The 14,837-nt window shown below is 35.4% G+C and overlaps 1 long non-coding RNA gene across 2 annotated transcripts in view; it reads right to left on the reverse strand.

Moving 5' to 3' along the window:
* Positions 1 to 898: 898 nt before the first annotated feature.
* LOC126262782 (uncharacterized) overlaps positions 899 to 14,837 on the reverse strand; it is a 38,172-nt gene continuing 24,233 nt past the window's right edge. Inside the window, exons 2-3 of one of the 2 annotated variants that reach the window (XR_007546759.1) lie at positions 14,567 to 14,613; positions 899 to 1,168 (exon numbers count right to left, since the gene is read on the reverse strand). This is a non-coding gene — a long non-coding RNA (uncharacterized LOC126262782). Of the gene's footprint in view, positions 1,169 to 13,253; positions 13,904 to 14,566; positions 14,614 to 14,837 lie in introns of those variants that run through there. The other variant, XR_007546758.1, reaches the window with a different exon arrangement.

Genomic DNA, 14,837 nt, shown 5'->3' on the forward strand with positions numbered 1-14,837 from the left:
ATCTACAAAAGTTGCTTTTATACTACATTAGTCATATTTCATGGAGAGTAGTCTGGGATGTGGAAAGAACTCAAAGATGGACATTTAATTTAAGTGGAAGTTACATTTCTGTTTTACAGTGCTAATTCTAATTATACATTAATGTAAAACATTAAATTTGAGTGTTTCTGTGAAGATATTCTTCAGTAGAGTAGAAGAAGATGCCCTATAGAAAGTTCTTTAATTCCTTATTGAACTTCACTACATTATCTGTATGGTATTTAAGGAAGGTACTCTTAGTGTTCACTTATGCCGAATGGATTGCTTCCCTCATTTGGGCTACACTGCCTGATAAGATAACAAGGTATGATAGTATGGAAATTAAACCAGCACTCTGATATGTAAGTCAGCATAGTTAGCAGCACTACATAATTTCATCTCAGATATTACCATCCTTCCTACCTGAACCTGTCAAATTAAATACTCACAGCTTTTAAGAAAAATCAAGTGTCAGATTGGTGAAGGAATGTACAGTGTAACTTTTTGTATGGATGGCTGGATTTAATTTTTGGTGCTAAACACAGAGATCATCAGCATCTGAAACTTACTACCTATGGAAATAATCTGAATTAAATTTGGTCTTTTATTTAAGTATCATACTGAGAAGTATGATAACCTTGAACTCTGTGTGTTTGAGTCATGGGAATAATTACATTGTTTTTCTGTAAAAAAAAAAAGAAGTTCCTGTAGAATCCTCCTTGTTATCTTTGCTTCCTTCTTGCTTTCTTCTGTCTTGATGAATATAAGAATGCTGTTTTTTGTAGCTTTAAGATAACAGTGAATAATAAGATTACTATTAGTTAAAATTACTTTCTGTGTTATTGAATATGTATCTTAATCACTATTTTCTGTACAGGTTTGTTTTATGTTTAGCAGCTTAATTCCTCTTGGAAGCAAAAGTTTGACAGTAAAACTATTACACGCCATCAGTGTGCTTTCGTATGCATATTTGCATCCTTTGTCGTAGAACCTACAGTCTAAATCATTTGTTATACAAAGTCTGATTACCCTTGCTGCACACCGTGATGTACATTATGTGGTTTTGCTGCACTTTAATACGGTCAGCCATCACTCAACTTATCACTCTCCTACAGTGATCACTGTGCCTGGTTTCAGTGTAACAGGAAATCTGAAAGGTAACAAAAGTGCAGATTCAGGTTCACGAGAGAGCTTTGCTTAAATCCTATCTTAAGTATAGACTAAACGTGATCGTTTTCACTCTCGCTTTACCTTTTGTGGTCCTTTTCATCTCACAGTAAGCAATAAACTTCAATCTAGCATTCCAGCTTTATCCTGATCACCACATCTTTTTAAAGAGCCACAATAAGTCATTACTTTTAATAGTGTTGCATATTATTATTATTATTTCTTCCCTTTCTCAGATGTTATGTCTGGTTAGAAATGGAAAGTGACGCGGACCTTGATCAAGTGTGACTTCCTTTTAACTGTACGGTATATGTTACATTGTATTTAGGAACTTTCGGGTAATTGAACATGTATCAATAATTACAGATTTCTGTAGCTGTATATATACGTTTGGATGTAGCTGTATTGCGTTGAGGTACTGGTGGATATTGTGTGGTATGACTCCTGTAGTTGATAGTATAATTGGTATAATGTCAACTTTAACCTGATGCCACATGTCCTTGACTTCCTCAGCCAGTTGGTTGTATTTTTCAATTTTTTCTCCTGTTTTCTTCTGTATATTTGTTGTATTGGGTATGGATATTTCGATCAGTTGTGTTAATTTCTTCTTTTTATTGGTGAGTATGATGTCAGGTTTGTTATGTGGTGTTGTTTTATCTGTTATAATGGTTCTGTTCCAGTATAATTTGTATTCATCATTCTCCAGTACATTTTGTGGTGCATATTTGTATGTGGGAGCGTGTTGTTTTATTAGTTTATGTTGTATGGCAAGCTGTTGATGTATTATTTTTGCTGCATTGTCATGTCTTCTGGTGTATTCTGTATTTGCTAGTATTGTACATCCGCTTGTGATGTGATCTACTGTTTCTATTTGTTGTTTGCAAAGTCTGCATTTATCTGTTGTGGTATTGGGATCTTTAATAATATGCTTGCTGTAATATCTGGTGTTTATTGTTTGATCCTGTATTGCTATCATGAATCCTTCCATCTCACTGTATATATTGCCTTTTCTTAGCCATTTGTTGGATGCGTCTTGATCGATGTGTGGCTGTGTTAGATGATATGGGTGCTTGCCATGTAGTGTTTTCTTTTTCTGATTTACTTTCCTCGTATCTGTTGATGTTATGTGATCTAAAGGGATGTAGAACTGGTTATGAAATTGCAATGGTGTAGCCGATGTATTTATATGAGTGATTGCTTTGTGTATTTTGCTAGTTTCTGCTCGTTCTATAAAGAATTTTCTTAAATTGTCTACCTGTTCATAAGGTAGGTTTTTTTATGTCGATAAATCCCCTTCCTCCTTCCTTTCTGCTTAATGTGAATCTTTCTGTTGCTGAATGTATGTGATGTATTCTATATTTGTGGCATTGTGATTGTGTAAGTGTATTGAGTGCTTCTAGGTCTGTGTTACTCCATTTCATACTCCAAATGAGTAGGTCAATATTGGTATAGCATAAGTATTTATAGCTTTTGTCTTGTTTCTTGCTGTCAATTCTGTTTTCACTATTTTTGTTAGTCTTTGTCTATATTTTTCTTTTAGTTCTTCTTTAATATTTGTATTGTCTATTCCTATTTTTTGTCTGTATCCTAGATATTTATAGGCAACTGTTTTTTCCATCACTTCTATGCAGTCGCTGTGGTTATCCAATATGTAATCTTCTTGTTTAGTGTGTTTTCCCTTGACTATGCTATTTTTCTTACATTTGTCTGTTCCAAAAGCCATATTTATATCATTGTTTAATACTTCTGTTATCTTTAGTAATTGGTTGAGTTGTTGATTTGTTGCTGCCAGTAGTTTTAGATCATCCATGTATAGCAAATGTGTGATTTTGTGTTGGTATGTTCCAGTAATATTATATCCATAATTTGTATTATTTAGCATGTTGGATAATGGGTTCAGAGCAAGGCAGAACCAGAAAGGGCTTAATGAGTCTCCTTGGTATATTCCACGCTTAATCTGTATTGGCTGTGATGTGATATTATTTGAATTTGTTTGGATATTAAGTGTGGTTTTCCAATTTTTAATTACTATGTTTATGAACTGTATCAATTTAGGATCTACTTTGTATATTTCCAATATTTGTAGTAACCATGAGTGAGGTACACTATCAAAAGCTTTTTGGTAATCAATGTATGCATAGTGCAGTGACCTTTGTTTAGTTTTAGCTTGGTATGTCACCTCTGCATCTATTATCAGTTGCTCTTTACACCATCGTGCTCCTTTGCAACAGCCTTTTTGATCTTCATTTATAATTTTGTTCTGTGTTGGATGTGTCATTAATTTCTGTGTAATGACTAACGTTAATATTTTGTATATTGTTGGTAGGCATGTTATGGGGCGATATTTAGCTGGGTTTGCTGTGTCTGCTTGATCTTTAGGTTTCAGATAAGTTATTCCATGTGTAAGTGTATCAGGGAATGTGTATGGGTCTGCAATATAACTGTTAAATAATTTAAACAAACACAAACATACACACAAAATTCTAGCTTTCGCAACCAACGGTTGCCTCATCAGGAAAGAGGGAAGGAGAGGGAAAGATGAAAGGATGTGGGTTTTAAGGGAGAGGGTAAGGAGTCATTCCAATCCCGGGAGCGGAAAGACTTACCTTAGGGGGAAAAAAGGACAGGTATGCACTCGCACACACACACATATCCATCCACACATACAGACACAAGCAGACATATTTAAAGACAAAGAGTTTGGGCAGAGATGTCAGTCGAGGTGGAGGTGTAGAGGCAAAGAAGTTGTTGAAAGACAGGTGAGGTGTGAGTGGCGGCAACTTGAAATTAAAAATTAGCGGAGATTGAGGCCTGGCGGATAACGAGAGGAGAGGATATACTGAAGGGCAAGTTCCCATCTCCGGAGTTCGGATAGGTTGGTGTTGGTGGGAAGTATCCAGATAACCCAGACGGTGTATGACCAGCAACAAACTGTCCATTCGCATGAATGGACACAGGCAGACAGTGTTTGTTGGTAATGAGGATCACCCAGTGGCTAAACATGCCTTGGTGCACAGCCAGTACATCTTGGCACAGTGTTACACCGTCCGGGTTATCTGGATACTTCCCACCAACACCAACCTATCTGAACTCCGGAGATGGGAACTTGCCCTTCAGTATATCCTCTCCTCTCGTTATCCGCCAGGCCTCAATCTCCGCTAATTTTTAATTTCAAGTTGCCGCCACTCATACCTCACCTGTCTTTCAACAACTTCTTTGCCTCTACACGTCCACCTCGACTGACATCTCTGCCCAAACTCTTTGTCTTTAAATATGTCTGCTTGTGTCTGTATGTGTGGATGGATATGTGTGTGTGTGCGAGTGTATACCTGTCCTTTTTTCCCCCTAAGGTAAGTCTTTCCGCTCCCGGGATTGGAATGACTCCTTACCCTCTCCCTTAAAACCCACATCCTTTCATCTTTCCCTCTCCTTCCCTCTTTCCTGATGAGGCAACCGTTGGTTGTGAAAGCTAGAATTTTGTGTGTATGTTTGTGTTTGTTTGTATGTCTATCGACCTGCCAGCTCTTTCGTTCGGTAAGTCACCTCATCTTTGTTTTTATATATAATTTTTCCCACGTGGAATGTTTCCCTCTATTATATTGTTAAATAATTTAGTTAGATGTGAATGTGTTGAGGTGAACTTCTTTCGCCAGAAATTTGCTATTTTATCTTTTCCAGGGGCTTTCCAATTGTGCATAGAATTAATTGCTCGGGTGACTTCATGTTGCAAAATTATCACTTCAGGCATTTGTGGTATCATCTTATATGTGTCTGTTTCTGCTTATATCCACCGTGCATGTCTGTTATGTTGTACCGGGTTTGACCATATGTTGCTCCAAAAGTGTTCCATGTCTGTTATGTTTGGTGGATTGTCTATTTTAATGTGTGTTATCTACTGTCTGGTAAAATTTCTTTTGGTTTGTGTTGAATGTTTGGTTTTGCTTCCTTCTGTTTTCACTTTTTTTGTATCTTCTAAGTCATTTGGCCAATGTTTGTAATTTCTGCTTCTTTTCATCTAATTGCTCTATCGCTTCTTGTTGTGAGATTTTACCTAACCTTTTTCATTTTTTGTCTGATATTTCTTTTCTTATAAACTGTGTTAGCTGTCCGATGTCTTTTCTCAGTTTTTCTATTCTGATCTGTAGTCTGTGTTGCCATGCTGGTTTTGTGGGTTTCTTCTGTGTGTTGGTTGGTTCTGACCTCTGCCTAGTGTGTATATTTAGTGTAGTGAGTGCTCCTATATAAACCAGTAGTTGTAACTCTTCCATCATTGTGTTTTCATTTATCTTGTTGAGTATTATTGTGTTTATAGTTTTTATTGTTGTTTCGACTTGTGGGTTATTTGGCAGTCTATGCAAGAATGGTCTAATGTCTGTATTTGTGTCTTTATATTCTGTATATGTCAGCTGAAGTTTTTCTACTAAATCTAACATGTGTGTCACTTCATGTTCTATTTGTGCTTGTTCTGGTTGCTGTCTTAAGATTTCATTTTCCTCTGATTGTTTAATTGATGCATGTTGTTCTTTGTTTGTTTGCTCTGGGATGTTTGAGTCCATTACTGTATTTTCCTCTTCTTCTGATTGCACATTATTTTGTTCCAGTATTTGCTGTACTTGTTGTTTGATGTTTTCTAATTCTGACTGGGGTATCCTGTTATTTTTTATTATTACACGGATCTGATCAGCCAGTCGTTGTTCTGTTAAAAATTTATTATTATTAATATTATTATGATTATTATTATTATTGGCAACTGAACTGCATGTTTTGGTGTTAACAACTGAGAAACATTTTCAGCTTTACAAAAAAATTCTGTTAACTAGTCATGTTTAATAACACACACATTACACCTCTCAACTTCGTGTTGATGTACTGTCTCTCTAGTACCAGGAGTGCAGATGTGCAAAAATGGAGATTATGACTTACATGCTTTGCAGAGTTGCATATTTTATGTTCTTTGTTATAGTGAAACGTCTTGCTGTGGTAGTACCAAAGAAAACACTCTGTTCATTATAATGAAAGTTGAAAATAATAATAATAATAATAATAATAATAATAATCTACTTCATAATGCCACATGTCGACTTTTTCTTGTTCAGCCAAACAGCAAATGTGCAACATTTGTGCATCCATTTAGTGCCCTCAAGTTACCATGCAAGCATGGCTGGGGTATTATTATACGTCCTGACTACTTCATTAAAATTGTAAGACTGACCAGCTGTCCGGTACTTACCTTGAGGGAAACCAGCATTGCTGCTAACAGTCACATAAGAAAGTACACAAAACGATCCTAGCTTTCAGAACTAATGATTTCTTCTTTGAGGAGGAGAGAGTGATAGGTCGCGAAGGCTAAAATGGAATGGCAGGTTACTCAAACTCCAGGGTGAGAGGACACAGGGAGACCAATTCATCATTATTCGCATCACTACATATTTCATCTACTCATTATAGATAGAATTATTGTTGCAAAATAACAAAGCTCAGCTGTATAGCCAGAAATAATTCTGCTTCCCAAAGAAGCCACATGGCTAAACAACACGGAATACAGAAAACAGTAAATGGTATCTCACTTTTACTCTCTCACAGTAAAAGAGCAAAAAAGACATGTTCTTCAAATAAGACAGATGTTATGGTGAGAAGTGCTCCTGTAAAATACTGAGAACATTTTTGATCATTACAATGTGGCAAAAACAAACCACATTAACAAAGTGCTGATCATTTAAGGCAGCAAAGTCATTAAGAATGTATCTTAATTCAACTCTGAATATTACAGTAATATTTCATGAATGCAGAACAAAATTTAAAGAGGAAAATTCCTAGGCATCATGCCTTTCAAAATACAGACTAGCTCTTTACAACTGCAATTTACATTTCTTTAGACTGAAGAAAGGTGGGTATTATAAATAAGCCATATTTAATATTCTGACAGAGTGGGAAATACTGAAGCAAGGCAGTTATAACAAAATTTACAGAGAAGAGGTCTGGCTCTAAAGAATAGTAACGGCGACAAATTAGATGTACATAATGACTTACTTTGAATATAATAGAGGGAAAGATTCCACGTGGGAAAAATATATCTAAAAACAAATAAGATGTGACTTACCAAACGAAAGCGCTGGCAGGTTCATAGACACACAAACAAACACAAACATACACACAAAATTCAAGCTTTCGCAACCAATGGTTGCTTCATCAGGAAAGAGGGAAGGAGAGGGAAATACGAAAGGATGTGGGTTTTAAGGGAGAGGGTAAGAAGTCATTCCAATCCCGGGAGCGGAAAGACTTACCTTAGGGGGAAAAAAGGACAGGTATACACTCGCATACACACACATATTCATCCGCACATACACAGACACAAGCAGACATGTCAAACAAAGAAGATGTGACTTACCAAACGAAAGCGCTGGCAGGTTGATAGACACACAAGCAAACACAAACATACACACAAAATTCAATCTTTCGCAACCAACAGACATGCCTGCTTGTGTCTGTGTATGTGCGGATGGATATGTGTGTGTATGCGAGTGTATACCTGTCCTTTTTTCCCCCTAAGGTAAGTCTTTCCACTCCCGGAATTGGAATGACTTCTTACCCTCTCCCTTAAAACCCACATCCTTTCGTCTTTCCCTCTCCTTCCCTCTTTCCTGATGAAGCAACCGTTGGTTGCGAAAGCTTGAATTTTGTGTGTATGTTTGTGTTTGTTTGTGTGTCTATTAACCTGCCAGCGCATTTGTTTGGTAAGTCACATCTTCTTTGTTTTTAGATATAATGACTTACTTTTTTTTAGTTAATATTCTGATCTGCAATCTGTGTTGAACACTTTGGTATGACACTGTGGCCAAATCTTCTACACTTGATGATCATCTATGTAAGATTGAAACACTCATAATGTGGCCAATAAGGACAGTACTTTATACTCAGCTAATGGGATGGACACTAAAAGATGGTCAGTTAAAGTCAGCACATATGTTTATATGACCTTCCAGTGTGCTGGATTAATTGCATGATGGCAGTTTGTGTTAAACAGTTGAACTTAGAAACAGCCAGAGTTGCAAGATTCACCTTTTATTAAATTGTTGATTATTTTCATCTTACCTGAACCCATTGTCAAATTAGCATGTGAGATGGAAAGTTAAAATTACAACTTATCCAATAAACTGTTACAAAAATTATTAAGTGCAAAGAACAAGATACAGTATCATATCAGGATATATGTACTAGACAGACAAGACAGTATTTTGCAAAACAGTGTACAAAACATTTCCTTGATGGTTGGAAGTTGTAATAACGACATTCCCCACGTCCTAATAGGGTGCCCCCGAACTGAAGTTTCGTTGTGACTACGAAGGATGTAGACCGTCAGTTATATGTTGTTCCGTCACTGTTCATGGTTAAACTTGACTTTGTTATAAGTATATGCATAATCTTGATATGGTTTATATGCTATTTCATAAAAAACAGTTTCGTGTGTCTGATGCATGTATCCTGGTAAGATATGTTCTATGTCTTGTTATGTGCATTCAATAATTTTTTGTAACAATTTACTGGATAAACTGTAATTTTAATTTTCCATCTCACAGGACAATTTGAAAATGGATTCAAGTAACACAAAACTAGTCATAAATTAAATAAAAAGTGAATCTTGCAAGTTTGGCTTTTTCTGTGCTGAACATATGTTTGTCAAAATCATGATGCCACCAGATTAGTCATCACACAAATGATAGATGGATGGAGGAGTCCACAGAATAATTCTGTTTATTTATAAGCTTATTGCCCTGTGAAAATTTGATGTCTACTGAGACCCATTTTGAAGAAGGTTGCACAGAAATGGAGGATGACTACTCATTCCAAGATGGAGAATAAAAGAAAGAACATATATGTGTACCTCTCTCAAGGATGGACACATATCATTAAACTATGCTGGAGGAATCTTTGTCCTTTCAATGTCTGCACTATGCCATGCAATGAGGCTCTAAAATTTTAAAGTAACCAGAAGAACAGCCACAAAATTCCCATCCACAATACTTTTGCCCTCGATAATCAAATAAACAAATCTCTTCCATCTTTTTACAAAGAATTTGATGGGACCTGTACTGAAATAGCATTGAACAGAGAGGGCAGGCTTTTGGCATACACAAAAACTTTCATTTGCATCAGCAACATTTCAAGATCATCTCACTATGTGTGAGAATCGGGAGACTCCTATGGAATGTCATTAATATTACTGCAGTTCATTGAGCAATGGAACTGTGCATAATGCGTTGTGTGAACCAGTTTACAGTTTAAATAATAACACAATCTTAGGTTTGTTGTCTCACTCAACATTTCACTCGTTAAAGGTATTCTGAAGCAATAAAATTGGAACTGGCACCCAGTATTTTGATTTACTTGTAGCACCAACGTAAAAATCAAATTGAGAGGGGTATGATAATCAGTCGTTTTTTTGTAGCATATTAACAATATATGACATGCAATATTATTCTTTAAACTTGCATAGTTGATTTTTAAGACACTGCAAAACACTCCTCTTGTGACGTTCACCTGCTTTGTCCCTTCATTGATAGTTCTCGGTGTCAACTTTCCACATTGTTATACTGGCAGAAAAAAAGGGGGGGGAGGGGTGGAAGTTCAACTCTGACTACTGTAAATGATGGAGCCGACGGTTGCACAATTGTGTCTCACAGTTCTTTACTTTCACTGTTCACAACCCCCTAATATTACACAATTATATGGGCACTTCACTGTTGGTAAAAGTTTGTAAGCCTCATTAATAGGTTGCAGGCAACATCAGCATATTGCAACAATAGTTTGCTGTTGAACATCTACGATCAGTAAAAACCTAACCACACAGTTCTTACAGAATAGTATGGTACATGTGACACTATTTTTCAAATAAACAGACATTGTCATTAATTGTTCTAACACACAGCCTATTTGTGTTACACTTATTCCACTGTTAAGTTGATGCATTGTTGTTATTCTAACCAATATTTGTCTCAAGTCTGAAAATCTGCCATGGACCGACTGTCTCAGGACCAAACATTGGTCCTTTACATATCCTCACAATAATAGGCACTGAAACTCTACATTTTTCGATGTTTAAGTTACAGAAATTACAATTAAAACATAACTCATTCAATTTACTGAATACATCGAAAAATTCCTTCTTTGTAACAATGCCTTCTACCACAAAGGTTAGACCAAATTATTTGTTCAAATAATAAAATTAACAGATATAGTTATGCAAACAATACTTTTGACAAATCTGGTAATTATTTTGGAATTAAGGGCTGGCTTTGCTAATATGTTTTTGAATAGAGCCAAACAAGTCCTTTAAGAATCCTAGTAGTATATCTTCCAAATGTTTATAATTAGTACAGAATTTATATTTGTTTATAAGTCAACAATAGAATCTAAATCACTAAACAATTACTGATTTCACCCTATAACAAAAGTATTAACTAGGAATGGGCAAAATAAATTGGGAAATTAATTGAATACACAAAACTAAGCACAAAAGTAGACCTAGTGCTATATTCCTTAAAACTGAGTCCCCAACCTTTCTCTTTTATGGAAATGCAGATTATACTCATGCATGTTAATGATAATAAGGCAAAAATGGAAATCAAATGAATTTAAAGAGGCAAAACAAGAGAGAAAGTAAAGAGATCCCAGCTTGCTTTGTCACACTCTACCTGTACCTCAAAACTAGTAAAATGCACATTCATTGCTTTCACATAAAAGGGCTGATATACTCCAACTCCAGGTACCTAATGCAGCTGTGATCTGATTCATTGTGACACATTAACTATCAATGAGAAAAATGTGAAAGCAGCTTTAACAGTGGGAGGTCTAACCCTAAGATTCCTTCATGTTTACCAGCAACACAATCATGAAGCAGAGTGTACCTTTCTCCTTTTTTATCTACTTCCAATACCCTCATGATTCCACAGACTGAAATAGGTTAGACATACTCAGAGGCTTCAGAAACGAAATGCTGCATTCACCTGGCACAGAATCATATCTTGTGCATGTGATAGTGCAGCTTCAACATCAGCATCCTTTTATATACCACACTACAGCTTCTGTATTGTGCCAGTGCAGATCTGTCTCCTAAACTCCAGAGACTATGTCTTACTTCCCCTATATTCAACTGTCATTTTACAAGTGTAGTTCAAAACCTCATACAAACCCAAAGTAGTACAGACATCAGTCATAACATCACATTGAATTCCAAAACTATGTTTTTGTATCCTGTAACAGTACATGAGGTAGAGAATGCCATCAGCAAACTAAAAAATAAATTATCCTGTGGCACCGATGGCATTCCAGACAAAATCATTAAACACAGCAGATATATTTCTCTTCTTCTTGTAGATATAATTAATGCATCTTTCAGTACTGGCACTTTCCCTAGAAAGCTGAAACAATCAATTATAAAACCATTATACAAAAATGGGGATCATTATGATGTAAAAAACTACAGGCCTTTATCAATGTTATCTTGTTTTTCAAAAATTATAGAAAGAGTAATGTATGGAAGACTCTCTACTTTCCTAAAAAAAAGTGGAATATTGGTCGATGAACAAAATGGCTTTCGAAAGAATAGATCAACTGAAACAGCTATATACAACTTTCTAAAACTTGTCCTAAATTCCATTGATAATAATGAAGTAAATTGTGGGGTCTTTTTAGATTTATCAAAGGCCTTTGACGTTATTGATCATAAACTACTGCTCGAAAAACTTAATTGCTATGGACTCCGTGGTACTGCTCATGCATGGTTTAAGTCATATTTATCTGGCAGATCCCAGAAAGTAGAAATAGTTCATGATGGAAAGTCATACTTTTCTGGTTATAAGGAAGTTAGTTATGGGGTGCCTCAAGGTTCGGTGTTGGGACCCCTGTTGTTCTTGATCTTTATAAATGACTTGCCAAACTATTTAACACAAGCTGATTGTGTACTTTTTGCTGATGATACAAGTCTCTTTATTAAAGCTCAGAATGAGACTGACCTTAACAGCAAAATTGAAACAACAGCAGTTGAAGCAAGTAAATGGTTCAGGGACAACAGTTTATTTGTGAATGAGGGGAAAACATTATGGATGAATTACAGACATGTTTCAAATAATATGAAGCCCAATATAACTGCGAAGCTAGGCCAACAGAATATACTACAAACGCCAAATACAAAATTCTTAGGAATTTGGTTAGATGAGCATCTAAAATGGGACAAGCATATAGATGTGCTCAATAAAAAGTTAAGTAAATGTTGCTATGTATTTAGAATGCTCAAAAATTGCTGCAGTGATCAAACAGTATTGTGTACATATTATGCATTTATGCATAGTCTTTTGCGATATGGTGTCATATTTTGGGGCAATTCAAGTCAGGCAAAATGCTCCTTTATTATTCAAAAACGAGTGATAAGAATCATAAAAGGAGCTGCATCTAGAGATCCATGTAGGGAAATTTTCAAGGAATATAAAATCATGACTCTTCCATCCATTTACATCTATGAAAGTATATGCTTTCTGAAGTCTCACCCCCAGTTTTCTTCTTTAAACAGTGAGTTCCATGACTATACAACAAGACAGAGTAATGAATTTCACAGAGAAGTGCATAAGAAAGCCCAATACAACAAGAGTGCAATATACCACCCAAAAATTCTCTATAGTGCTCTTCCCTTAAAAATAAAAAGGATTAAGCAGCTGAGCAGTTTTAAAAGTGAACTCAAAAGAATGTTAATCAGTAATAGTTTTTACAGTGTTAGTGGATATATGAATTCTTCAGAAAGATAGCGTGCCTTCACCTATCTTATAAGTTACTCATATACAAACTTGTGTCGTGGGGTAGACACTTTTATGTACACAAAAATTAATTAATCTGTCAATATAGAGTGTTATAATCATTGTTTCTTGTTGCTGTCAATTATACACAGAATATATGTAACTTATTTGTGTCCTATATTGTTACAAATTTATATCATGTAAGCTATAATTGTTTTGCCCATATATTTAATTCAGATTATTCACTGATAGTTTTTACATAATATGTTGTTATTCATATTTTTTCTGTATGTAACATATGACAAATCCCACATCATTGTACATGATAAAACGGGTGCTCAATAAACTGAAACTGGATTTCAGCAACTTCTCTGTTGTCAGCTAGGGGTACCTGTCACAACTCATACTGTGGTAGTCTTTTATGTTTAATAATTACATACAAAACATCTCTGCTAGACTAGTTAAGGCAGTCAGCTCCTGACTATGAGGGAACTGACTGAAAGCTCATTATCTCTGTCTCTTGACATGGCAAGGAAACCGAAAATTTTATTTGAGAATTCTGTCACAAAAGAAGGGTTTACATACTGGAAAACTGTGTTTTAATGCAGTATGTTATCATACAATTACTAGCATTTCAGGTCAGTGTATGTCACACTACTATGTATCACAAATATTTATCTCCTACATGTTATGGTTAAAATATAACAGCAGTTTGTTTTACGTCTTGACATCTGTTTCCTAATTATCACCTCATATTAATAAACATATGCATTAGGATTGAACCCCAGACCTTGGGTCTGTAGTCTGGCACTTCACTAAGTCCCACAATTTGCTCAGAGGGTCATGGATTGAAACATGTGCCTGTCATTCTGAGCAGTGGTCCAGCTGCTTACACCATTAGTGGACAGCATTGTGAGCATTCTTGGGGATATCTGTTTTTAGTGTAAGAAAGATGTAAAATGAGATTAACAAGAATTACAATCAACAATTTGTTTTATAGGAGACCAGTAACAAAATAATGAGTAGGTGGAGTATACAATTGTAAATCTAAATACACTTATTATAAAGAAAAACAAAATCCTGCAAGCTGAGATGGATAAGAAATTTATAAAATGTGACTGTAATGAAAATACAACATTATTAATGCTTGTGATAATTAACATTTCAACAACATACTAAATACGAACAACCTGTGAATTCTCTGCCAAAACAGCTTTGACAGTTGTATTACAAACAAGTGTTAGACCACAGTGAATGCTGAGATAAAAATTGCTGAAGTAACAAGTATTCAAACAAGATAATAAAGAAATGAAATATGCAGTTCTGTCAAATACACAACATGCAGTTAGATTATGGATTCTTATTTTGTTGTGGAAACATATAAATGCTACTGCAGCAACAACTTTACTGTTTAATGCAGTAATGATGTTCATTCAAACTTGGCTCAAGTGGTAACCACCACATAGTTACCACTACATCAATAATAATTAGCTTCTGATGTGACAAAGAAATAATTTGCAATTTTCTGTCCATTGACTAGACCATTATCGTCACTGTTGCTATGCTTACTGTCATTGCATTTAATCATTACTCACATAATGTAACTGTGTTTTCCGTGGTTGGGTGATGTATTACAGCAGTCCTAAAAAGTAAGAGGAACAAATGAACAGTGGAGCAACTGAGCAAGCACATTTTCAAAACATATAGAAAATTTTGAGAGCATTACAGAAAATGTGAATCTTTATCTCACAATGTTTAAAACAGAAAACTCATAAATTAAAAAAAATAGGACTTTTACAAGCACAGCTATGTGCCTATTCAGATAATACAAAGACATAACATAAGCATAAAAAGATATATGAGTTG

Source organism: Schistocerca nitens, chromosome 6 (genome assembly GCF_023898315.1).
Source record: "Schistocerca nitens isolate TAMUIC-IGC-003100 chromosome 6, iqSchNite1.1, whole genome shotgun sequence".
NCBI classification, from domain to species: Eukaryota; Metazoa; Arthropoda; class Insecta; order Orthoptera; family Acrididae; genus Schistocerca; species Schistocerca nitens.